Below are 26,462 nucleotides of genomic sequence, written 5' to 3' on the forward strand. Positions count from 1 at the left end.
CTGATTGAGGAGTCAGGTTGAAGCGACCTGGCACACTGGGCTGCTAAAAGAGTCCTAGGGAGGAGAGCGCTCAACCCAAGGGAATGAATGGCAGTGTTCCGGGCATAGGCAGAGAGCGACGTAGAGCCTCTGAGTGCCTTCCCGTCAGAAGAAGCGGAAACCATCTACTCTGCCTTCACACCGGCCTCCTTTGGGCACTGACCCAGCTTTGGGGGGCCGTCCCTCAAGGGGGTGATAAACACAGTCTTCCCCAGCTTCTCTGAGGCCAAGTGGCACCTTTGGGGAGGGACAAAGGGTGGAGATATTTCAGACTCAGGACACTGCCTGAGGTCCTGCCTGTTGGAAAGTCACTAATCCTCTTTATCCCTTCATGAGTCCTCTGATCTAAGGGATACTGGCTTGCTTCTTGGCTCCATAAAAAAGGCACAACAACCGAGATCCTGCGTCACAGAACATTCAGCCGACTGGGTCTCCAGAAACATCTCTAGACCAGTGCAGTGGAATTGAGCTTTCTGCAATGCTAGGTGTGTTCGATACCTGTGCTGCCTGATATGATAGCTGCTGGCCAAATGTGGATGTTGAAATGTGGATACTGACACTAAGAATCTGATTTTTTCTTTTCTTTTATTCATTTATATTTAAATCTAAATAGTTACATGTGGCTAGCTGCTACCATATTCGATAGTACATCTCTGGACCAACACTTGCCTAGCCCCTGGCCCCAGTGCTATGCGTGCTCAGTGGTGTTGGGCTCTTTGTGACCCCATGGACTATAGCCCGCCCAGCTCTTCTGTCCATGGAATTGTCCAGGTAAGAATACAGAAGCGGGTTGCCATTTCCAACCCAGGGGTAGAACCCGCGTCTCCTGCGGCTCCTGCATTGCAGGCAGAGTCTTTCCCTCTGAGCCCCTGAGGAAGCCCCGCTGGTCACAGTACCCAGAGAAAACTGAGGTCCAGAGGGGAGACAGGATTTGTCCAAGGTCACATAGAGAGTGGCAAAGGCAAAATCTAGAACCTAACTCTTTGGACTCCTAGCCCCAACTCTCGATAGCACCCACTGCCCTTCCCATGTTGGGCTCATGTTCTCCCATGCTGATCAGCCCCGTCACAGAGTCTTGCAATCCCACAAACCATGCTGCTGCTCCCAGGACAGGCAATCAGGCCACCTTTGAAGGGATCATCTCTCCCAGCCACTGCTGCTGGCCCATCCCTCAGGCCCCTAGTCAAGCAGCCCCAAAGAATATAGCTGGGGAGATCATTCATCAGAGAGGAAGTGCTCTGGGCACAGAGATGTTCACTGCAGGGTTATTAATAACAGCAAAATGCTGGAAGCTGCCTAAACATCCCACAATAGAGATGACGAAGTGCATCATGACACCGGTGCTTGATGGAATATTATACAACTGTTAAAAATGGTAAACACAGACTAGTAGCAGCACAGAGCAATGCTTACCTAACAATACTGAACAAGAAAACAGAAAGTGGATGAGGGTGGGGCGGGGTTGCCATGGTGTACAGGGCTCTGTGCTCACCGAGCCCACTTATATCTGTTATCCCAGCCTGCACTGCAGCATGACAACATCCAGAGTTCATACCCATTCTAGAGATGGAGGAGCTGAGGCTTCAGTAAGCCACCCACAGCCCTGGTGACGGGGGGAGGGAGGGCTTGAATAGGGCTTGAACTCTTGATTTCTGACTCTAAGGACAGACTTCCACAGCTGTTTCTTTGTGCCATGATGGGGACGTTAACTTCTGTCCTCTCCTTTTTATTTATTAACTCAGCTATTTAACAGATACATTCTAAGTGCCTTACAAACGTGGGCTCATGTGATCTCTACAGTAGCTATAAGAGGTAGCAATTGATACTCTTTTTTTTTTTTTTTAATCAGGAAACTAGGGCACAGAGGTCAAGGGTCACTTCTACTTCCCACATGTTCTACAAGGTTTCAGTGTTGTCTTCACAGGAGAAGGGCAAGGTGACAGGGAGGGAAGAGCTGTTGACTTGGAGCAGTAGAAACACAGGCGTATGTGTGCAAGCACAGGTGTATGTGTGCAAACACATGTGTGTGTGTGCAAGCACATGTGTGTGTGTGCATGTGTGACCTCCCTTTCTAATTGCATGGAAATTCTTTCTTGTAGCAATTGAAAGAAAAAAGTTCCAGAAATAAAATATTGTACCAAAAATTATTTACAAGCACAAACACAAAAATGAAAACCTACTCAAAATTAAAGCTACTGATACATCCAAGAGACTGTGAATGCAATCCAGCCCCTGGCAGCCAAGCTCATGTCTCCAGGCTTTCCTGCCAATTTCCTGACCCCGGACTCTTCCCTCCTGCCTGGGTGAGATCCTCACCTCAGAGGGCAGCGAGGAGCAGCCCTGTGTGCAGGTGGACTTCAATAAACACCTCCCAGAGCCCTCGGCACAACACAGCAGGCCAGCAGACAGACTTCAGAGCCCGAGCTGCCTGCGGCACTACTGTCACTGGCCAGGGCTGACCTCGAAAGGCCAAGTCATCCAGGCCTCTGCCTCCAGCCCCAGGCAGCCCCATTCCACAAGTGGAACAACCGAGGCCACCCAAAAGGTAAAAGACCTCATCAGAGGTCACACTGCTACTGAACAGGGGAACATGTGTGTCCACGTGCCTATGCGTGCATACAACCCACACGTACACATGTCTCCCGTGTTTGCTAAGTCACTTCAGTCATGTCCTACTCCTTGTGACCGCATGGACTGTAGCCCGCCAGCCTCCTCTGTCCATGGATTCTCCAGGCAAGAACACTGGAGTGGGTTGCCATGCTCTCCTCCAGGGCATTTTCCCCACCCAGGGACTGAACCCTTTTCTCTTAAGTCTCCTGCATTGGCAGGCGGGTTCTTTACCCCTAGCACCACCTGGGAAGCCCTGTGTATCTCCCATGTGTGCGTATAATTAAAATATCTGCTGATACTCAGCTTATACACATACCACACACAATGATGATTATGTTACTAACTGCTACCATATCCACAGTTGTGTTTCTATTTCTCCTTTACATTTTTCTGTTATTTTTCATTCTGTCACCAGATACTTACGAGCACTTACTATGTACCAACTATATTATAGGTGCTGGAGATTAATTGGGGTGCCCCTCACAGGGATGGGGTACAGACGATAAGCAAATAAAGAAACAAGATAGTTCCAAAGAGTGACAGGTGTGGTGAAGATAAGCCTGGGCACGTGAGAGAGAGTACCTGGGATGGGGCTCAAGGGTCCCTCGAGTGGGAGGATCCAAAGAGGCCTTTCTGCAGAGGCCACATCTGAATTTACACCTGGACAATAAGAACTCAGTCAACCTAGAGCAGCAGGAACAGGGCAACGAACAGAGTGGGGAAGGAGACTGGTGTTTCTGAGGAGCAACAAGCCGTTTGGCTCCTAGAATGAGATGGGCAGAGGTGGGGCATCTATGGAAAGGAGGCCACAGAGGGAGGCCGGGCCCTGAAGGCCAAGGTAAAGCTTCGGGCTTCATCCCTAGTGCAATGAAGAGTCACCTGGAAGCGCTGGGACGTCTTACTAGTTGTGAAAATTTCCTCCGGGCTGCCGACTACAGGCTGGATTGAAGGGGAGCAGGCCCAGGAGCAGGGGACCCGTGGGCTGGCTCTGGCAGTTGCCCAAGACAGGGAGATGTGCCTTGAGCCAGGGTGAGGGAGGGACTAGACAGCTTGAGGATATATGCTGCTGCAAACACAGCTCATCAGCAGTTGGTTGATGAGCTGGATGTGAGGAGGTGGGGGTAAGAAAAAGGAATCAAGGATGACTCCTAGATCCTCTAGCACGGACACAAACTGCTTTTACCACCAGACCCCCCCACGAAAAAATTTTAAATAACCGTTAAAAAATAACAGCAGATGAGCCACCATGAAGACCGCCACCCCACACACCCCGAGTCTCACACACCCCAGGGTGCAGCTTTCTTTCCAAGCCCCTGCTGTGTTTTCTGGTCCTGCATGTGGCACACAGGGTGGGGAAAGAGATTGGGTCCCACCCTCAGGCTGGCAGGAGACAAGATTATCCAAAAAGACAGGACAGGGCAGGACGGGGGAGGGGGTAGAGGGGACTGGTCCAGAGCAGGTTTTAAAGAACATGCTGGCTGAACCTGAGACGCTCTAGCATGGGGCATGGGACTGGGGAGGCAGGGTGCAGCATCTGGGAAAAGCATGAGTTTGAAGGCAAGACCATCCTGGGTTTAAGTCTCGGCTTCACCCTCAGCTCACTATGGAACCCTGAGTAAGTTCCTTTGCTTCTCAAGCCTCAGATCCCACAATCCTCCCACTCAAAGTTGTGATGAAGACTCAGTGAAGTGATATATGTCAAGAACTGACATTTATAAATATTAGCACCTTTCCCCTTTTGTTTAAAAAAGGGCTAAAGAAATCAATTTAAGCTTAGACAGGTAAACTTACATCTATCCCAATCAAGATTCTGGAAGTGCTGCTGAGAATGCCAGGAAAGACAATGGTAAGTGTCAGAATCTCATGACCAAAGAGTCTTGTGGGATAACTGCACGTCCTCTCTTGGCTGCTCAAAAGGGTGACACGCACCCCAGCCAGCCACAAGTGAGGCCCTCATACATCCTTGTCGATGAGACAGAAGACTATGGGCTGGGCTTCTCGGTGGTTAGCTATATAACCAGGTCCGACAATGTGGGGTAGTGAGGCGGACTGGCCCCTGGGATGGAATCTCAGTGGCATCAGCAGGGTTGTTCCTGGAACAACCTTTTTTGCCAGAGACTACAGACTAGGATGTGGGCTCCCCCAGTGGCTCAGTTGGTAAAGAACCTGCCTGCAAGGCCAGAGACCCGGGTTTGAGCTCAGGGTCAGGAAGATCCTCTGGAGCAGGGCATGGCAACCCACTCCAGAATTCTTGTCTGGAGAATCCCATGGACAGAGGAGCCTGGTGGACTACAGTCCGACTCACAAAGAGTCGGACACGACTGAGCGACTTTCAACTTCAGAGACTAGGATGGAGCTTCAAAGGGTAGCCTGGAAGGGTCAATTAAGTAGTCAGGATCCCCTGTTCAAAGCCCTCCACTTAGCCAGGAAGGGGTCAAAGTGGACAAGAGAGGGTTGCTAGGCCCTGGCTGAGTTCTGTGGGTAGCTCCAAGAATGGCCAGGGAGTTGTGGCCTCTGTGGATCCTGGTGGCCAGCACTCGTGGGGGCTGAGTAAGCCAATCACTCCAACTCTGGAGATGGTGCAGCCATGCTCCATCATGAATGTACCTGTCTAGATGATTTTGGATAAAGTTAGGTCTGTTCACAGGGGCCTGACAGGAAGACATGGGCCTGAAACCCATGTTCCCTGGGGAAGCCTCAAGGGCCTGGTCAGGACTTCAGGTCCCTGGCGCTGGCATTTCTGGGCGCAAACAGCAGTGCTAGGCCCAGTGAGGAAAGATTCCAGGAAGAGAGATCTCTCTTCAGCGTGAAGAGTAGTGACGTCTCTTTCCCTTGGGGCATGCAAGCAGAGGTCTGGAGAACATATATGCTGGGTAGGCATTTGCACTAAATGTGGGGGTTGCTTTCAGCCATGGGGTTCTTTAATTCTACTCACATGTGAATCAGGACTAGATTATGCGGATCAAAGAGGGTGTTACCGAGAGTGAAGGGAAGGCAAGATAATGCCCAGAATAATAGTTATTATTATTACTACATTATAGATCACCAAACATTCCCATCTATTCTCTAACTCCATCTTCTGCCCATCCCAGAGGCACAAAGGATGATTAACCCCATTTAGCAGATGTGGAAACTGAGGCCCAGAGAGGGAATGTGACCAGCCTGATGTCCAACAGCATGTCAGCCCTAGACTGAGGGGCCTTCCCCTCCTGAATTCCAGTGGTTATCTCACCACTCCTGCCGCAGAGGAGGAAGAAGGAATCTCCCCTCCAACCAGGGCTCCTGTCCATTTGCCAAGACTCCCCATCCCTGAAGGTTAGAGGCTCTCTTTGTGCACCCCCACAAAAGACCTTGGAAGGGAGTCCCAGCCCAGAAGGTGTCTCCTCCCAGGTTACATGTGTCCTGCTCCCCGCTCCTTTCCTCTCACTCCCCTATGGTCCTGCCACAGCCCTTTAGGTTGGTTTCTTCAGACCAGATAGAGGACCAGACACTAGGCTTTGCCCAGGAATGAACTCAAGGGGAAGTGTCCCTCCTGCTCAGCCTTGTTCTTCACCTCACACCTACACAGGCAGCTTGAGACGGGAGAACCAGAGTCCACCTTACCAGGTATCCCTCCAGAATACCGTCCCTTTTCCAAGCCAGAGGGTCAGAGAGAGGGCGTCTGGGCAGGAGACGTGACAGTGTCAGGGAGAGGGGAGACTGGGACCACCGAGGCAGGAAAGCTGCCACCCTCTGTACCACCTCATGCCACATCATACATCGAACCCCAGGGTACTCTTGTGAGCCAAGGAGCAGCATCTCACTTTACAGGTGATGGAATGAAGGCTCAGAGAGATTAAGAATCTGCTCTAATTCAAAATACTAAATTGAACAGAAACAGCCTGTAAGTTCTAGAGCCAGGATCTGAATCCAAGACTGGCTGATTCTAAATACCCTGTGCTTTCCCAGGCTCCCTGCTGCCTCCACAGAAGTGCAAGGAAGCTCAAATAGGCAGCCTGGTGAGCAGATGAAAGGGGGGCAATGGTGGCAGAGAGAGAAGACAAGACAAAGAAAACACAGAGATCAGCAGGGACAGACGAACTGACAAGAGGACCTGCAGGGGCCAGAAGGAGGCGACTACAGAAGCCCCCATCTTGATCAATGAAAGGCCCCCAAGTGCCACCTCTGCAGCCATCTGCTGCTCCAATTGAGCTACTGGTCTTCCCTAGGTCCTCCACAGGATGCCCAGGTCAGAGGAGCAGAAGAAACCTCCTGTCCTGGGAGCACCCCATCAGTGAGGGTGTCAGGTCAGATCCCTGGGTCAAGGAGGTGGGCAGAGAAAGAAAGGGGCCAGTCTGTCCCTGGGCAAGGCCCTCAGCCCAGCTTCTGTCTGCCCATGCCAGCCTGGAGGGTCCAACTGCCCCGACCTCCCAGTAGGTACAGCATTCCTGCCGGCCCCACGCGTCTGGAGGAGCATTCTGGGCTAGCCAGGTGTTCCCGAGTCCCGCTGGCAGCCGAGCACAATTGGTCTGTCCCCAGAGCATGCAGGGTTTAGCAACAGGCTCTCAACTGAATATTTAAGAAGAAAATTACCCCTCCTGTTTTTTTTTTGCTTTTTCCTTAAGAGAGAGAGAAAGGGAGGGAGCAGGAAGCCAGCAAAGGAGGGAGAGGGAAGGAGGGTGGGAGAAACCTACCGCATCTCTGCAGTCAAGGTCACAGGCATCGTTGTGGGGCAGTCGCGGGCAAGGAGCCTTTAATCTGGGAGTTCAGGCCGAGGAAACTAAACGCTGGAAGCTGGAGTACATTACTGCCCTGAATGATCTGTCGGCTTCTATTAGGCTAAATATCTCTGGATAATAGGGAATTATCCTCTGAAAAGGCAAACTGCCGGCCTCTCCAGGGAGGGGGCGCGGTGGGAACCTCTCATCGTGAGGGCTAGCCCACGGTGGTGGCGGGAGGAAAGAACAGGCCCAGCTAGGAAAGCCGCCCCCCATCCCACACCCCCTCCCGGAAAAGTCACAGTCACCAGCTATGCGAAGCTTGTGGCGGGTGCCAGCACCCCGCCCCCTCCTCCCCAGACTCTCCCTCCACTAAGGAGTCTGAAAAGATGCTAGACGTGGGGTCGAGGCCAGACAATGCTCCTGACACCGGGTGACCCTGGGTGAGTCCCTGAGCCCCTCTGAACCTCTGTTTCCCTGTCTGCTAGATGGAGCTAATAATACTCACCCGAAGGCTGTGCTGTGGGGAGGATGAAGCTGGCGCCCAGCCCGGCACAAAATGGGCACCCAGGACAATTCTGCTCACGCCGTTCTGCCCACTGGTGAGGACCTCCTCTTCCTCCCCCCCGCCTCATCCTCACTGGCCCCTGCAGGGCATCACCGCCTCCATCCCATTCTGCCCACTGTGAGGACCTCTTCATCTCCTCCTTCTCATCCTCACTGGCCCCCTGGGGCACCACTCCCTCCACCAGGAAACCCTCCCTGACCCTCACCCTTGGGAATCTCCTACAGCCAGAACCCCACCTCCTGGGGTTCTGGGCTCTGCCAGCTTCCAGTGGTGGTTCACATGTAGCCCTTCACCTTCAGGGGTTCCCTCTGAACAGGACAGTATTTCTGCCTTCCCATCCTCCCCAAGCCCTCTCACCCGCATGACTGGCACTCAGGACTCTGCTCAGATGTGCAAACTAGGGCTGGAGGAAACCAGGATCAGGCATGGACTGGGTCCATGGAAGGGCATCACTCGTGGAAACACATTCAGCACCAGAGAAGCTGAGCCAGGAAGCCAGAAATTCCAGAACATGAGTCTGCAATGGCAGCCAGACCATCTGCAGGCTGGCCAGGGCACAAGGCAGGGCTGGGCCAGGTCAGAGAAGCATAGCGGTGGGACTTAGTACTGGGTTCCTGGCACAGTACTGAGGCCCTGGAGGTGCTCAGGCCAGGAAGGGCCTTAGGTGTCAAGAGGAGCATGGCTGACCTGTGCGGGGAGAGGAGAGGGTCAAATGAGTAGCTGGGTGTGGAGCAGCGACATCCCGCTGAACATCATGGGTGCTCATGTCCAAACAACACTGTCCAACCTTGTCAGTTCAGTTCAGTTCAGTTCAGTCACTCAGTTGTGTCCAACTCTTTGTGACCCCATGGGCTGCAGCACGCCAGGCCTCCCTGTCCATCACCAACTCCCAAAGTTTATGAGTTGGCGAAACATGAGTTTCTGCCCATGAGTTTCACCAACTCATGTCCACTAAGTCAGGGATACCATCCAACCACCTCATCCTCTGTCAACCCCTTCTCCTCCCACCTTCAGTTTTTCCCAGCATCCAGCTTTGTAAAGTCCTTTAAACCCACTAGTCCTTTGATCTGCACAGCCTTCAGGTGAGGGGACAGATTGTGCGTGCATGCTAAGTTGCATCTAACTCTTTGTGACCCTATGGACTGTAGCCCACCAGGCTCCTCTGTCCATGGGAGTCTCCAGGCAAGTATACTGGAGTGGGTTGCCATGCTCTCCTCCAGGGGATCTTCCCGACCCAGGGATTGAACCCACGTCTCTTACATCTCCTGCTTTGGCAGGCGGGTTCTTTATCGCTAGCACCACCCGGGAAGCCCAAGGGGACAGTTCAGAGATCACTGTTAGTAGTTCCTTAGTTCCTTCATTCAACAAGAATTTGCAGAATGCCTTTGTTCCAGGCATTGTTCTGCCTCACTCAACAGAGGGGAAACTGAGGCCCAGAAGTGCTGCCCAGGTAGTTCCATGGCCCCATGGAGCAGGCTGAAGTCCAGGCTGCTGTCAGTCTCCATTAGCAAGAGGGGCCACAGGGCCTCTGCTATAGCCCCAGAGACTGCAGGAGTGGTCGGGGATGCCCATGGGCTGGGAGACCCAGAGAGCCTCTGGATATGGGGAAGGAAGCGGGCCAGACGCCAGACAGGAGCTGTGGAAAGGGGAAGCCCAATGGTGGGTGAAGGGGGATCATGGGTGGGAGCAGGGAGGGGCCTCAGTCTGGAGTGAAAGCACCTCTTCCTTCACGGTAGGGGTGGGAAGCCAGAAAGTGTGAGGGGAAGAAGGGAAGTTCACGGTGGAGGGTGCTGATCTCTGTGGGTAAAGGCTGGGGACAGGGCAGCAGAGGCACAGGCGAGGAATGACCAGGCCATCAGCCCCACCCGAGGAGAGGAAGCATCATGCAGGCAGGGCCAGAGGGTGGGGGTCAGGGGTCAGAGTGGGCCCATCAGGAGGACCTGGATCCTGGCTGGGTCCCCTAGATGTCTGAGCTCTAGGGTAGGAGCAGAGGGCAGGGAATCCCAGCAGGGAGAAGCAGTCCCCATGACCGCCCTAGTGGGTGCCCCACCCAGTAGCCTCAGGCTGCCCTGTGCTCCTAGGGGACTGAGAACCTCCCTGGGGTGTGGGCTCCCAAGGGCCCAGGCATGGGAAAAGCCCAGAGCAGGCTACATGCCTCCGGATTCTCCCTGCCATTGAAGGGAGTCCCGAGCCAGCTCAGGAATGGCTCTTCCCCCTCCGTTCCTCGAGCCAGCCCATCCGCTCTGAGCTGTCGCCAGCAGGCTCCCCACTGCCCTGGGCCTTCCTCTCCTCACGGGTAGACTGAGGCGGACCTCACTCTCAGTGGCCAGCCAGGTCAGGAGAGCACTGCCCAGTGCCCGGATGCACACACAGTAGGTGCGCACCGATGACTGGCCCTCCTGCAGTGGAGCCTCTTCTAGTCCTCATAGCACCCGCAGTGCCTCGCACGCACTTGCTCAGTTCACTCTCACTGCACTTTACAGCTAGCCGGCTGGTAGCGGTGGAAGGAGGTCAGAATTCTGCCCACTGGACGCCATGGGGAAAGGGCCGAGAGAAAGCAGGACAGCACGGGGGGACGTGGAGACGCCCCGGGGAGCAGACGTGGGGGTGCAGCAGAGGCTGAGGTCGCTGGGGCAGCATTAGCACTCCTTAATAATTCAGTAGGCAGGGGAGTGAGGGCGGCGGGGATGGGGTCCACCCAGGCGGAGGGCCCCAGGGCAAATGGGCCTCGCAGGCCCCAGGCCTCCTCATGGCCCCCAAGCCTTGTGAGCTGCTCCTCCAACTCACCCTCCCACCTCAGAAGCTACCCCACTGTGTGCCAGGCCCCACCCAACCAACAAGAGCATTGGAGAGAAACTGAGACAAGTCAGAAGGAAGACCCACTTCTGGGGAGGGGCAGAACCTGGAAGGCTTCCCAGAGGAGGTGGCTTTTCAACTGCTCTGGGTCTCACCTGGCTTTTCTGTGAAGTAGGACTGTATACTCCTCCCCCTCTTCTTACTACTACTATTGTAACTACTACTAATAAGTATCTGGGGCGCTCATTTCATGCTAGGCTCTGTGTGAACACTTTGTGCCCAGTGAGATTGAGGTGGAGCTGAGGCCAAGCCCACCCCCTCCTAGCCTCCCTTTGGCTGGACCAGCTGGTGGAGGGTTGTCTGAGGTCTGAGCCTTGAGTCAGCTGGAGGGAGGTCGGTAGGCAAGATGGGTGTCACTAGCGGCCAAGGTCTGTGAGTTGCCCCATGTTGTCAGCATAACTCCAAGTGAGTTGGGTTGGGGGGAGGGGGTGGGGGAGGGAAACTTCCAGAGCCAGGTCAGATGCAGCAAGTTCAGAGGTTACACAATGACCATAGTGGCAGTTCAGTTTGGCCCTCCCAGTGTTTAAAACACTGGTGCTGAGTACAGCCTATACCTGCCACTTCGGCCTAACCATCTCCCACAGGACCAATCTCACCTACATGCCAGCTTCCAGAAGTTCTCTGCTCTGAAGAGGCAGGGTGGGTAAACTGCACAACAATGCTAGGCAGTAGGTATTATTGTTCCCACTTGATGAGGAAACAGGTTCTGGGAGATTATGTCCCTTGCCCAAGGTCACAGAAGGGAATGGCCAACCTGGTACTCACACCTAGGACTATTTCTAATGAACAAGGAGATGCCAAAGGCTAAAAGGCTCATAGGGCTGAAGTCAGAGGGTGTCTCAAGCACAATCAGTAGGCCTGGGAGAGGCCTTTGAGGGGTGAAGTCTTCCTGGTTCCCCTCCCAGTGGCTTCAAGCTGTCCACAACCAGGACTCAGATGGTCTGGCAGTTTGAGAAGATGAGGAGCTAAGAGGCAGGGGATGGTGAAGGAGACCTCTCGTGGTGGCTTCCAGCAGCCATCTGCCTCACCCCAACCCTGCCTGAAACATCCATCTCCCTGGTGGCCTGATGTTGCCAAAAGGGCTTGAGAAGGACTTTTTTATGAGGCTGGGCTAGGGGGCAAAGTGTATGGTTAAAGAGAGATGAAACTCAGCCCAAAGATAGAACAAGATCACCAGTGGACTAAAGCTAGTAGCAGGGGATGGGAGGGGGTGGTCAGGAAGGCCCAAGGGAACAGGCCTCACGGTGCCTAGACTCCCACTATTAGAGCATACGTCCTTTGAGTTCCCAGGGGTGTTTGGTTTCCATAAGGATTTGAACCAGGGGGAGGCACCATCTAAGAATACCAGCAGTGCGGAGTAGGGCTCTGAGGTTATGGCCCCCCTCCTCTATTGACACACTGTGTTTCTTGGCACATGTGTCTTTCCCACTCTACTCCCCAGCTGCCCCATCTGTAAGATGCCCAGGCCTGAAGGCTGAGGGACACAGAAGGGGAGTGGAAACACCCAAGACCAGCAACCCCTCCCAATGCCTGTATCAACTAGACACAGGCTCCATACTCAACATAATCCTCTGTGGTCTTTCCTTAGCCTCTCAACAATATTACGACATAGATATCAGTACTCCCATTGTCTAGGGGAGCAAACTGAGGCTCACACAAGAGAAAGGACTCTCCGAGCCTTCAGGAAGAGCTTCAGACAGGTCCTACACGTGCTGTTTTGTTCAGCACCCTGAACAGCTCCCAGCCACTGCCTTCTTTCTGGGCCACCACCTGTCAGCCCCAACTCTCTCTCTCTCTCTCTCTCTCTCTCTCTCACACACACACACACACACACACACACACACACACGCACTCTTAGATATGTCTGCTTTTCCCAACTCCCTCATCCTATACAAACTTCACCTAGCGTTCCCTCACTGCTCCAGCCGCATTGATCTCTCCTGGGCTCCTGGCATGGCTGTGATTTGTGCAAACAGCATTAGGACCCAGGTCACTAGTTCTTGCTCCCTTTTACTTCTCTGACTTGAATCTCATAATCTCAGCAGCAACCTGAGGGCAAGGAACTATCTCCCTCTCTCCTTTCTTTGCCACAGTCTGGGCACACAGAGGGGACTTGTGGAAATCCACTGACTTTGGATCGGATGTGGGTGAGAATTGGCTGATAAACTCTAGGCTCATCATTTTACTTCATTTATTAAGTTTCAGGTTCCCCAGCTGGGAAGAGAGCTGATCCTGTCCATCTCACAAGCCTACTGTGGTTTACACAGAGAGTGCAGATAAGCCATGCGAGGAGCTGCTACCCCCATGACAGTGTGACTACCTGCTGACACTCTCTTAAATACCCTCCTGGGACCTCATTCAAGTTATGGACCACTTCCCCCCTTGAAATATTTCAAACGATTCACAAATAGATGGATTCTTATCACTGAGAAAAGTCTGAGCCTAGCAGACAGGTCAGGGAAGCCCAAAAGAAAACGGCTGGTCCGGTGCTCGGAGGTCCACTATTAGAACTGATGCCTTTGTGGGCTCATGAGTGTTCAATTGCCACAGTGGCTTTGAGCCTGAAAGCAGAAACGCCTAGGGATATTGACAGTGGAGGTGGGGTCCTGGGGTTCTGGTCCCTCTTCTTTACTAACACACTATTACTTAGTACAAGTGTCTTCTCCTCCCTGGCCTGCAGCATGAAGTATCCAGGCATACAGGAGGTGAGATGGCCCTCTCTGCATCACTTCCTGGAAGGACAGGAGGAAAATGCCTGTAGGAGTGATGTCAGAGTGCTGGGAAGGACCTTCCAAAGCTCTCAAATCCAGGACCATGATGCCCAAATGCCTCCACTAGGATTGCCACACTCCTTTATCCTCTAACAAAGACTGAAGTCAAACTCTTGGTCTCTAGGGGACCCAGTAGACAGATGCTACCCATTCCCAGGCCCAGTGAGGACAGGCCTGCCTGCATGCCTTGGACCTTGGAGAAGGGTCCCCTCATTTATCCTCAGGCCCAACTGACTTATCCAGGGAGCTTCAGCCTGAGAAAGGCTGAACTTACACCCTCAATCTAGGTGGAAAAGAGAATAAGAGTCCATGGGAGGCCTGGGCAGGAAGAGCTCTGCTGCGGCCCCTTCTCTGGACCAGGAAGGGATGCTGAGGGAAAGTGGCGGGGGGAGAACAAAGAGTTCTATCCTGGCTCCACCACTTAACTAGCTGGCTGACCCCAGGATGTTGCTTGACCTCTTTGAGTTCCACTTTTCTAATCTACAAAGTGGCGGAATAATCATACCATACAGTGTCCAGTAGTGGCAAGTTCTGGAGGAACTGTGACCAGATTCTTGGCCAGGGTTTTGGGTTTTCTCATATCAAAGCCCAGAGTGGGTGACATCAGCTATGGACACGTAAATAACATGCCCCATGGGGGAGATGAGTGCTGAAAGCTCAGAGGAAGTATGGATAAGATGGGTAACCAAACCCACCCCAGCAGGGTTCTCCCTAGAGAATCAATCTGAGTCCTGGCTCTGGACACACACTGGGCCCAACCCTGGTTACGCTGAGCCTTGAACCAGAAACCAGCCACTGCAGGCAGTCACCACCAGAGGCTAGTGCCATAGTTGGCCCTAGGGAGGGCTATCAGACCCCCATTTTCCTGTAGAAAAGCTGCTGATAATCTTCCGTCGAATAACCTGGCTCATCCCCAGTGGGGAGGGGGCAGGGGCCTGTGGGCTCAGTGTCTGTCCCTGGCCTTTTGCCCCTCTGTTCACATCGTCCTCACCCCTTTGCCCTATGCCACTGGCTTCTGTCTAAAGATGCACCCCACATACCCCAGACCTGTTTCCATCACCCTGGCCATGTTTCCTAGGCCCCCTGACCAGTTTTGTCCCCTGACCACAGCCCCACAACCCAAGCCCTTGGTATGTTTTGCCACTCTGACCTCAGATGGTGGAGATCCTGGGATGCTTGTGGGAAAAGGCCCCTGGTCTTATCCACTCACTGGACATCCTGTCCAGGTGGGGAAGCTGAGGTCACTGGGGGTGAATGGCAACCCCAGGATTTCCATCCTGGTCCAGCACTTTTTTACCTGGCCCTCTGGCTGCCAAAGGCCTTCCCTTCTCTCAGTGGCCCCCCACCCAGCCATCAGAGGAGGGGCCCCAGCAGATGGGGGTCAGGAAAACCCCAAGCCCCCTCCCACATCCAGGCAGGCAGCAGGAGGTGGCAAAGCATCACAAAGCCACCCTGTCCCGGGCTCCTCTGTCCTCAGAAAGCCCCAACTTGAGGTTTATTTTGGACATCCTCTCAGGCTGAACAATTGAAGAACTTTTCCAGATCCTCCCTGGCATAATGGGGCCACAGGGGTGAGTTGCCCCCACCCTTCCCAGGGCAGCTGAGGCCTCCTGGCCCACAACACTACAGTGTGATACTAGGCGGGACTATGCATCTGAGCGCAGACCTGGCCCCAGGGGAAGACCAAGGTGGCAGTGTGGGAAGACGACCTGCCCACCCAGGCTGACTCATCCTTTTGGGTAAAGCACTGCCCTACTCAAACACAAGACTAGGCAAGGGTGGGGGGTCCCCTCTAGTGGTGATGGCTCTGGGTTCCTATCCTGGCTCTGAGTACTACCAGCTGTGTGGCTCTCTGAGTTTCAGATCATTCATCTGTAAAATGGGGATGATAAGATGTCAGTCACTTGGCTGGTACCATGACGATCCTGACATCCTTGCCATCTCCCTCAGGATGTCCCACAAACCCCTCATCCTTCATCTTTCTCCAAGTCTGCTCCCCTACTCTTATGCTCTTGCCTCTGTGAATGTCTCACCATCCACCCAGCTGTGCATTCCAGAAACGTGGGAGCCCCTGTGACTCCTGCCTGACTCTCACCTCATCCCAGCCAGCACGAGTGCTCAATGGATCTCCAATCCAAACTCCTCTCTGCACCTCCATCCCAGGCCAAGCCCATCACTGTCTGCTGGGCAGCCACCCTTTGTCATTGTGCCTCTCCACTCTGCTCCCCATCTGCTCGCAGCCAGTAAGTTAGATTATGTCCTTTTCCTGCTTAAAACCCTCCAGCAGCTTCCACTTCCTCTTAGAACAAAATCTGCCCACCTTCCTGGCCATAGTCCACAGACTCTGCCTGACCTGCCCCTGCCCACCTACCCTGACCCACCTCCTCCAGCTTTCTTTCTCCTACCCCATAAGTTTCCTCCCAGCTTCTCAACACACCAAGGTCCCCCCACCTCCTGCCAGCATGGAAAGGTCTTCCCCGCTCCTTGCACACAGCCCCCTCCTCTTCATCCATCCAATTAAGGGGTGAGACACCTCCTAAAGAAGCCCTCCCAGATTACCCTGCCTCAGGGAGCCTGGAGCCTTCCCCACCTCCATATTCTCTATTATTCTCTTATACCACTTGTCACAATTTGCAATTATACATCTATGTGTTTGTTTACTTGTTTATTATCTGTCCCCACCCCAACAAAAGCTGTGAGCTTCACAAGGGAAGGGGCCAGAGCTGCCTTGCTCACCCCTGGATACCCAGAGTCTGGCCCTAGTTAGATGCCCGACAAATAGGAATCCCCCCTGAGGTCCATCACCCCAGAGCCAATCAAAGAGTCCACCCTCCCAGCTTCCTCAGCCAGTTCCCAAAGCCATATCTGGAGTCTCAGAAGAGGACTTGGCAGGCACAGACCCCCAGAAAGGCAGGATTCTGCCTCCCTGGCTGGTGCCCATGACTGCAGCTATGCCAAGACACCGTGAAGATCCCCTGCAGGGAACAGCGCAGTGAGGGACACAGCAGGGCAGGACCTGCGGCTGTTGAGACTGTGCCAGGGGCTGGGCATTCTCACAGCAAACCATCTCAGCAGGCAGCAAGCAGTGGGCGGGCATGTGCCCACATCTGATGCTCCAGGAAAGAGAGACGAAAAAATAATCCAAGCTCGCCCCTCTGACTGTGCTTTCTCAGTGTTGGGTCCTGGCAGGTCCCTGAGCCTGGCCCCACCCACAGCAGCCTCAGCCAGGTGAGCCTTCCGTGGAGCACACCCCCCGCAGCACCCAGGCTCAGGACAACTTGACCTGGGTTCGAGGCGAGGAGTGGCCACGTGTGATTGGGTCTCACACACAGGGTTCTCAGAACTCAAATCATGGAATTAGATCAATGTGACCTCTCCTGGAAGTGCTGGCAGGGCAGGGAGTAAATGGCATCTGTGCCCAGCATCTGGGGTCCAGGCATCTCCCTGATCCCTTCAACATCCTCCTACATGGGTCCTCCCCCAAATTCAGATTCCCGTCTTCCTGCCAGCAGGCCGTCCAGTCACACTTTCGCATCTTCCTTCTTCCTCATCTCTCTCTCCGGATCTCATCTTGATCAAGTCCCACTTCACACAGGAAGCACTCCTGGACCCCCCGGGCCCAGGGAACTCCTACAGAGGCAGCCCTCTGCTCCCATCACTGCTCCTGTAGGTGAAGGTTGGCACCCCTGGGAGACAGGGTGGAGACCCGGTGAGCAAGGTGGAGGCCCGGCAGCAAGCAGGGCCACGCGTGTGCTGTGAGTCCAGCTCCTCCTGCTCCTTAGCCAGTTGTGCCGTTCTGAAAGGAGAGGGGCGGGAGCAGGCAGGATCCCTGCCCCCAGGATGCGCTGGTCTGATGGAGACCTAGCTGCAAGGTCCAACCCTGCTGTCATTCAATCATTAAGCAAACCTACACCAGGCTCTGGGCACTTCTTGGGCGCTGGGGGTACCAAAGTGAATAAACCCAGCTCTGTTCCCTGGGCGACTACTGGCAGAGAGGACCACACAGTAACATTCCTGCACGCTAGCCTGTTCAGGGACCCCGAGGTCCTGGGTGGTGCACCAGCACGTGGAGTGAGCACTCTGTGGTTGGCAGTCCAGGATGCTGAGGGGGCCGCCTAGCCCAGACTGGGAGGGCTTAGGGATCTGGGAGACAGACGCCCTGGAGGAGGGTGTCTGTGCTGAGATGCAGAGTGTGACAGAGGCTAGGCAAGTGGTGCAGGGAGGGTCTCAGGCAGCTGTCTCTAAACCCCAGGAGCCTTGTCCTGGCACTCAGGGGCCTCCACACACAGACTCTACCCCCCAACTCCAGATCACCAGGCCTATGGGGGAGGGAATTTGGTCTCTTCAAAGCTGTCCTAACACTGGCGCAGCAGCTCCCCTCCCCAGAGAGCCACTGTGCCAGGCTCCACGGACGCCACTGACATTTCCACATGCCGCCATCTCCCGGCTGTGGCCCACCTAACTAGTCAGTGGGGACCAAGGCGGTCCCGGGAGACTCCCAGAAAGCTGAGAACTGAAAAGTTCAGGCTGACACAAAGCTCCATGGGGGGCAGGCATCTCCAGTGAAGGGCACCCTGATGGCCTCTCCCCCCCTCCCACTGCAGCTCCTCCAACATGGTGCCAACCTCAGGGCAGGGTGAGGCTGGAGAAGTGGCCCAGGCTGGGCCCAAAGCTCTGGCCTGGGCATGGCTGGGAGTGGGGGCCAGGAAAAGGGAAGAAAGCATCCCTGAAACCACCCCCAAACGCGCACACACACACCCCTGGGCTGCAGGTGTATGAGAGAGGAGAGCCACCCCCACCAGGACCACTGAGCGATGCGGCAGAGCCACTCTTTAAGTCAGCAGGGCGGCCACTCCGTCTGGCATTAAGCAGAGGAGAGAGAGAGAAGCCCCCACGCAGCCTCTTCTGGGGAGGGAAGCAGTGAGGATTCAGTCCCCACTACACACCAATGCCAGGCGTCCACATGGCCAGCCATGCCCATCTCACCACACCCTTAAGCAGAAACAGTGTTGACCATTCTGCAGGTGAAGAATTTAGCTCAGAAAGGTCATGTGACTTGCCCACCGTCACACAGCCAGGAAGAGAGGGGCTTAAAATTAGGTCAACATAAGCAGAAGGGGTTTTAGCCAGACACAGAAGAAAGTCCCCAACAGTTGGAGAAAATTTCATCCCAGGAAGATGGTCCCAGGAAGGCTGGAGCCCCTTCTCAGGAGGCTGCTGGGGAGGACTGGGCGAATGGCTGAGGGCAGGGTCCTATCCCAGTATTGACCTCAAGGGTTCCATTCCACAGTGATTTTCTTGGACCACCAGGCAAGTTTCATCAATCTCCTGGAGGGTAGGCTCAAGAAAAGCTGGGAAGCTCCTGAAAATGGCTGGGGGAGGCTCTAAGCACAAGGTACCCATCCAAAGCTGCCTCCCCAAGCCCTGGCCACTCTGCAGCTCTGCTCTCTCCATGGGGGGCTCTGACTCCCCTGAGGCCACCAACAGAGACAAGGGTGCCCAGATCCCAGAATAAGAGGGACCAGAAAGGATTAAATGGGGGAAAGGAGGAGCTCACCCCTAGTGGCCAAACCAGCCAGCGGTGAACCCTGTCGGGCCGTTTTGACAGTGCTGGGCACCAGCTCATCCAGAACCTCCTTCTTGTGCAACATAATTACAGTTCTCCCTCTGTAATGAGATGGTTCTTAAAGGCCGTTCAAAAGGAATTTCCTATAATGAGGTGAAGGGGTTTATAGTATTATACATCAAGGCGGCTGCTAATTGGTGGGACCTGGGCTATGTCCTGGAGTGCAGTGATGGGAGTTCCATGTCTAAAGACGAGGAGAGCAGGGGGAGGGACGCCAAACCCTGGGAGGCAAGACGGACACTTTCCTAGAAACATGCCTGCAACACCAACAGGTGTCCTAGAAGAGCAGACAAGAGCCCGGGAGGCTGACAGGGCTGCAGCTGGACAGGGGGGAATCTCTGGGGTAGGGTCACAAGGGTGGGTTCAGGAGAAGGAAAATGAAGGTCCTGGTTAAATTGTGTCCCAGATTCATGTCCATCTGGAACCTCAGAACATGGCTTTATCTGGAAACAGGGTAATTAGCCACTGCAGACGTAATTAGCTAAGATGAGGTCACACTGGATTACGGTAGGATCTTGCCCAGTGACTGGTGTCTTTATGAGAGGAGGGAATTTTGGACACAGACCCACAAACAGGAAGAATGCCCTGTGAAGATGGATGTAGAGACTGGAATGATTTTTATACAAGCCAAGCAATGCCAAACAACCACCAAAAGCTGGAAAAAAACAAGAAATTTCCATCCCTAGAACCTACAGAGGGAGCAGAGCCCTGCCAACGCCTTGATTTCAGACTTCCAGCCTCTCAGTTCAGTTCAGTTCAGTTCAGTCTCTCAGTCATGTCTGACTCTTTGCAACCCCATGAACTGTAGCACGCCAGGCCTCCCTGTCCATCACCAGCTCCCGGAGTCCACCCAAACCCATGAGTCAGTGATGGCATCCAACCATCTCATCCTCTGTCATCCCCTTCTCCTTCTGCCCTCAATCTTTCCCAGCACCAGAGTCTTTTCAAATGAGTCAGCTCTTCGCATCAGGTGGCCAAAGTATTGGAGTTTCAGCTTCAGCATCAGTCCTTCCAATGAACACCCAGGACTGATCTCCTTTAGGATGGACTGGTTGGCTCTCCTTGCAGTCTAAGGTATTCTCAACAGTCTTCCCCAGCACCACAGTTCAAAAGCATCAATTCTTCGGCGCTCAGCTTTCTTTATAGTCCAATTTTCAGAACTCAGAAAATAAGTTTCTGTTGTTTTAATCCACTAGGTTTGTGGTACTTTGTTATGGCAGCCCTAGGAAATTAATATAATGACCATTCTAATAACTGCAACTATCCAGCGATTTAAAAGGCAGCCTCAAAAGATGATGAGCACCCCGCCTCTAGAGGTGTGCAAGCCAAGCCAGGAGTGTCCCCATCTCCCCCTGCACTCTGAACAGATGCTGGGGCAGCTTCACATTTAGTCCCCCATCTGACCTCACTGTATGAAGTCCAGAGTGCTGGAGGAAAGAGCTCTCATTCCCATCCCCGGATTTGGAAACTGAGGCTGAGAGAAGGTAAACAACCTGCTCAGAAGCACAAGGTAGCCAGTCAGTGCTGACAACAGGCCTGGAATCCTGGAGTCCCCAGTGCCAGTCCTAGGCTCTTCCAGGCTCATGACCCTGAGTCTTCCTTCTGTGCCTCCCCTGTCTCTAGATTCAACTGCAGTTTAAAATCCTGAAAGGCAGAGAAAAACCCATGGTTTCCCAGGACCCAGGTGTTCCAGACTGAAAATGGAACACTGCTGAAAGCCTGGCCCAACTCTCAACAGAGGCTTCCAAGCAACACTGGCTGCCCACTGCGTCCTGGGGCAGTCACCAGCCCCTCACAGCATCTGGCTCAAGGAGGCGCTACCCTGGCCCACAGACCGTTACTGAGCACCTACTACATGCAAGGCCCTTGGCACAGTGTGGGGTGGGGGTGAAAACCAGGGAAGGCAGGATATTGCATCCCCTTGGGGACCCAGAGTTCACGTAGATCAGAACACCCAGCAAGATCTCACAGGGTGTCCCCAGACCAAGTGTGACCTCAGAGTGGACATCCTAGGCCCTCTCCTGGGGCCTCTGAAGAAGGCAGCTGAAGGATGGGAAGCGAGAGTGTGGCGTTCTCCAGCTTCTCCCAGGCTCCGAGCGCCGGCAGGCTGCACCGCACTCCCACCTGCGCCTGGCGCTTGGCTTGGCTCCGTTACCCCAGGAGCTAGAGAACGGCGCGGAGGCCCCCAGCTCTGGCACCAAATGGAACATGAGCGCAGCCAAGCTCACCAGCCAGGGTGGCCTGCTCTAAATGCTGGCTAATTGGCGCTGCACGGCGGAGGGACAGAAGGAGTGGGCTTTGAAGTCACCTGGTGTGACTTGCCCAGCGGGAACAATGGGCCACCCAGCCCGGTGAAGAGTCTCAGCTCTTTCTAATTAGGTGTCGCTTTGAACACGGAGGCCTCAGATTAATGAGGTTTACGGTGCTCAGTTTCACGGCGTGGCGGGCTGCCGCTGTTCTCTGATCGCAGTTTGATGCCAAAACCTTGTTCTCTAAATCAAAGCTTCTCCCAAAACTCTGCTTTCTGACGTGCCTCGGGTTTCTGCAGGGTGTCTCTGCCAGGGAGCTAAAAGCCTTCACCTCCATCACATCACTCCCAGTGCTGGCTTTTGTTTCGCTGAAGACTTCACAGGGCCGTGACACCTCCCACAGCCCACCTGGGAGGGTCAAGGAACGGCCGGGGCTAGCCCCGTTTTGCACCGCTGACTGGCCTGCACACCCCCAGGGGCCAAGAGCCCCTACTCCGGCCTGCAGGCCCCTCTGCCTCAGCTCTTGGCGGCTTCAGGCGTGCTGGGCCACAGAGAATCCACTGGCCAATTTCCCGCTGTTGGCATCTGTTCACAAGCCTCAGGGACATCTGGTTCACCAGTCTTGGAGAAGATTGAGACATCGTGGGAGCCGGCCTGCAAGGCCTCACCACCCCCCCCCCCACCACCCCCCACCTCTTCTGCTCTAGCAGAAGCCTCCTCCCCACCCCCGCTCTGGGCCTTTGCTCACAGCTCCTCTCCTCTCTCTCTCTGGGAAGGCCCCCCTCTCTCTAAACTCGTAGCACCCTTCAAATCCAAGCCCCGCCCCTTGCTCCTCCTTCACCACCACAGTCACCAGACCTTTCTTTCCCCTTCTGAGATCCTCCAGCCCCACATTCTCGTCACCCGGAGCAAGCGTTTCTTGCTGTGTATTCCATTGTTTAATGCTACTTCCTTGGCTCATGATTTTGTCCTGCCTCCCCTGTGACACTATAGCGTGGGGACAGGAACAGTGTCTATGTCACCTCGGTGTCCCCTCCACAGGAAAGACTGGCTGATAATAAAGAGCCTATCCTCCCTGGGTGCTCCAGAATGCACCTAAAGAAAAGATGCTATCCTGCCTCAGTTTCCCCATCTGCCAAATGGGAACAAGGCCCTCACCCTGCTTCCTTCTTGGGGCTGCTGGAGCATCCAGGCTGACCCTGACAGAACCATGTGTTTGGGGAAAGCGAGGCAGTGCAGTGGGTGGGGTATGCCTGGAGCAGGGGGACGGGATCTGGCAGGGATGCTAGGGACCCCTGGGGACTGGACAAGCCAGTTTCTCGCTCTGAGCCTCAGTTTCCCTAAATATTAACAAGGTTAGCTCCAGGACTCACATGATGCACATATTAACTCATTCAATCCTCATGACTACCTGTGAAATATATACTGTTATTAGCTCCATTTCACAAATGAAGCAAGGCCCAGAGAGGTTTAAAAAGCAGCTTACTGGTGGGAGGAGGCAGAAGAACTCAATTCTACGCAGCATGCTGGCTCCTGAACCTGCCTTCTTCACCACCGCACTGACTGTCAAGGAGGCTTCAGCTAAGCTTCCACAGAGCCCATCATTTCTGAACTTGCTTAACCTCTCAGGCCTCTGTTTTCCCATCTGAGGGATGGGTATACAGTGACATTTATAGATGGCTTCTGCTAGGCCATCTCTCTGCAGGCTGAAGTGCTCCCCACTCCTCTGAGCCCCTTCCAGACCTCAGCTCCAAACCTCTCCCACCTAGAATTTTCCTGCCCCTTGGATGCTTACCCTGTCAGACTGCCTCCACCATCGCCTCCTTCCACCTTCCTGGCCACTTCTCCTCATCTGCTGAGAGGCTCCCATCTTCCTCTGAACCTCAGCCCTTGTCATCCTCTAGGTGACCTCCCCATGCTAGGGATGACCAACGCTGAGGTTCCCTGTTCCCAGACTTCTTGCCTCCAGTGACCTTTGGCCTCCACATCTGCCAGCTCCCATCCTGGGCCACAGCCGGGCCCTTGCCTCCAACACAGCTTCCGGTCAAGCCTCCTTGCCCGGCCCACCCGTGCCTCTCCTTAGCCGTCTTGCCACCACTTTCCCATCACCCTGAGATCTTCACACCTCCCTCATTCTCTCACTGCACTTCTGTCCTCACCCTCTTTGTCTAGTTTGAGTTCCATGATCCATCAGTATAATAAATCCCTCAAACGCATTGCCTGCCTCTCTCCTTTGGCAGTACTTTCATGAAACCTGTATCTGGAGAAATCCAACTAGCACCTTCTGGGCACCTAACGCTGAAAAGCCAAATGTGTTTGGAGAACATGAGCCTGCCATGCACACTGTCCTCTCTGTGAGCTCAAAATCTCAGACCTCGAGTGGTCCCAGCACTGCCCAGCAGTCCCAGCTCATGTCCTGGGCTGGCTCTCCTGCTCTCCAACATGGCCACGTCTCCCCTTCCCCACTTGCCCCGTACCTCCCAGCTCTGTCTGACCTGTCATAAAGCACCAGGTGTGAACTCCCTCCCTGCCCACTGCAGATTCCAGAAGCCCACTTTCTCCTGCCTGTACCCCCTCTTCCTGCTTGAGGAGGGGCCATGCTGCCTGTCAAAGGTCCAGTGCTCCACTTGGACTCTGAGCCCATCACTTCTGGGCCCAGGAATTTGGCTCCCCGACTAAAGTGTCTCCTGGCATCACCCATCTTATTATCTATTGGATCCACCATCCTCCCCCATCAGCAGTCATGTTCTGCTATCTCTTGTCCTTTAAAAACCCCTTTCTTAATTATGCTGAGTTTTTTAAAAAATTCAATCTCAGACGATTCTATAGTGTATGATTCCATTTATATAACACTCGCGAAGTAACAAAACTACAGAGACGGAGGATAAAGTAGTGGGAGCTGCCGGGGAGGGACCGTGGGGAGGGGTGGGGTGGCCCAGGGAGCCTCATGGTGATGGAACAGTCTGAATCTTGACTGTGATGGTGGTTACAAAATTACACATGCACTGCAATCACACACTGCACTGTAATGTGTAACATCACGACGTGTAACTGATCAGTTACACAATTAATGTGTGACTGATGCGTGCATGTTCACACACATACACAGACAACTGGGAAATCTGAATGAGGTTTATGACTTGACCAATGTCAGTGACCTGGTTTGATATTTGCTGTGTATTAGAGTCACACGGAACACCACCACAGAGGGCAGTCCAGTGGAGGGGTAGCCAGGACTCACCTAGACATTCTTTGAATTTTCCTGTGACTCTCTCCTCTCCAGCCCCCACGCCATCCACTGTTTTCCCCCTCTTCACAACATTTCTAGGCAGAGCCAGCTACACTCTTTCTCCCTTCTCTCTCCAGCCATTATCTTCAACCTACTTGAAATTGGATGCATTCACCCCTTCATGACACTTCTCTCTTCCCATCCTGGCCTCCTTATTGTCAAAAGCAACAATCTCTCCATCTTACCCACCCTCACAGCACCCTCAACCATGGCTGTTTTCGTCCTTCTGTTTGGAACCCTCTCTTGGCTTCTGGGGCTTCCCTCATGGCTCAGCTGGTAAAGAATTCGCCTGCAATGTGGGAGACCTGGGTTCAGTCCCTGGGTTGGGAAGATCCCCTGAAGAAGGAAAAGGCTACCCACTTTGGTATCCTGGCCTGGAGAATTCCACAGACTGTATAGTCCATGGGGTCGCAAAGAGTTGGACACGACTGAGCGACTTTCACTTGGCTTCTGAGATGCCACCATCCTGGCTTTCCTTGCTCTCCAGCCCTGCCAGCCTCCTATGCTGACTCTTTCACCTCCACCCACTCTCCATGCAGGTGAGCCTAGGCCCCAGACCTGGGTCCTCTCTCTCCACCAGCCAGATCTCTTCCTGGGTGATCTGTGCCTTTGTCCACAAACTCCACCTATAGCCATTGGTCACCGGATCTCCACCTCCTGCTCAGTCCTCTCCCTGATCTCCAGCCTTGTGAACCCAACCATCAGTGGACAGTTCGGCTTCTGGAGGTAATCAAAATGAAACTTCCATCTGACTCCTGATCTCAAACCTCATCTGGTCCTCCCCATCTCACAAGTCACGAATCAAGGAGACCCCTTGCTTCCATCAGGTCTTTCTCCCAGTTCTGTGTTTTTTTTGGAGGAGAGACACCACATGTTCTGTCAGATCTTAGTTCCCCAACCAGGGATTGAACTGGGGTCCTCTGCAGTGAGAGTACAGAGTCCTTAACCACTGGACCAGGGAATTCTCCCAACTCTTAGTTCTGCCTCCACGATGAGTCTAAAATCATCTTCCTCTCTCCATCTCCATGGCTACCACCTTGGCCCAAGCCTCCATCACTTCCCTGCCTTACCCTCCTACAGCAGCCAGAAAGCGCTTTAAAAATCATAAATCAGATCTGTCACTCCCTGGCTTAACCCATCAGGAGCTAGCTGGTCATCGCCCCTTAGAAAACATGGCAGTTCCTCCACACAGCCAGGGTACCAGGCCAACACCCTCATGTGAGACCCCCTCCGTCCCACCACACAGCTGCCTCTTTCACACCTGAGAGGGGCCTGGGCCCTACCCCACAGGTGTCCCTATTCACCCCATCACTGCACCATCAGCGATTTCAGATCCCCTGTGTGCTTTTATTTTGTTAGCCTCTTCCTTTCCTGCCAGCATGAGAGAGTTTGTGCATGAGTACCTGGCGCATGGTAGGCGCTCAGTTGTGTTTGTCAAGTGAATGAGTGAGAGCTCCCCAGTCTCTGCGCCCCCGGCAGCATCCTCTCTCCCCTGATGAGGCTGCCTCGCCTGTGCATGGGGGAAGGTGCACGTGCCTATAATATCCACACGATCCACTCTCCCCAAAACAGTAACTGACATCCCGATGACTCGACAGGATAATTCCCCCACATCTTGCTGGAAGCTGCTTCCAGCGGTAAAAGTTTGCTGTTTTATGGCCCCTAGAAGACATCAGCGATAATGGGCTAAAATTATAACCTAGTACACTCATCTGTTTAAATACTCTTGGAAACTGAACACTCCAGGCTGAGCACTA

At 53.9% G+C, this 26,462-nt stretch overlaps 1 protein-coding gene across 3 annotated transcripts in view; it reads right to left on the reverse strand.

The window, feature by feature from the left end:
• Positions 1-26,462, reverse strand: part of LINGO1 (leucine rich repeat and Ig domain containing 1) — a 213,898-nt gene that overhangs the window by 83,321 nt on the left and 104,115 nt on the right. The window lies entirely within an intron of this gene.

The sequence above is a fragment of the Capra hircus genome, chromosome 21 (genome assembly GCF_001704415.2).
Source record: "Capra hircus breed San Clemente chromosome 21, ASM170441v1, whole genome shotgun sequence".
In the NCBI taxonomy this organism is placed as follows: domain Eukaryota; kingdom Metazoa; phylum Chordata; class Mammalia; order Artiodactyla; family Bovidae; genus Capra; species Capra hircus.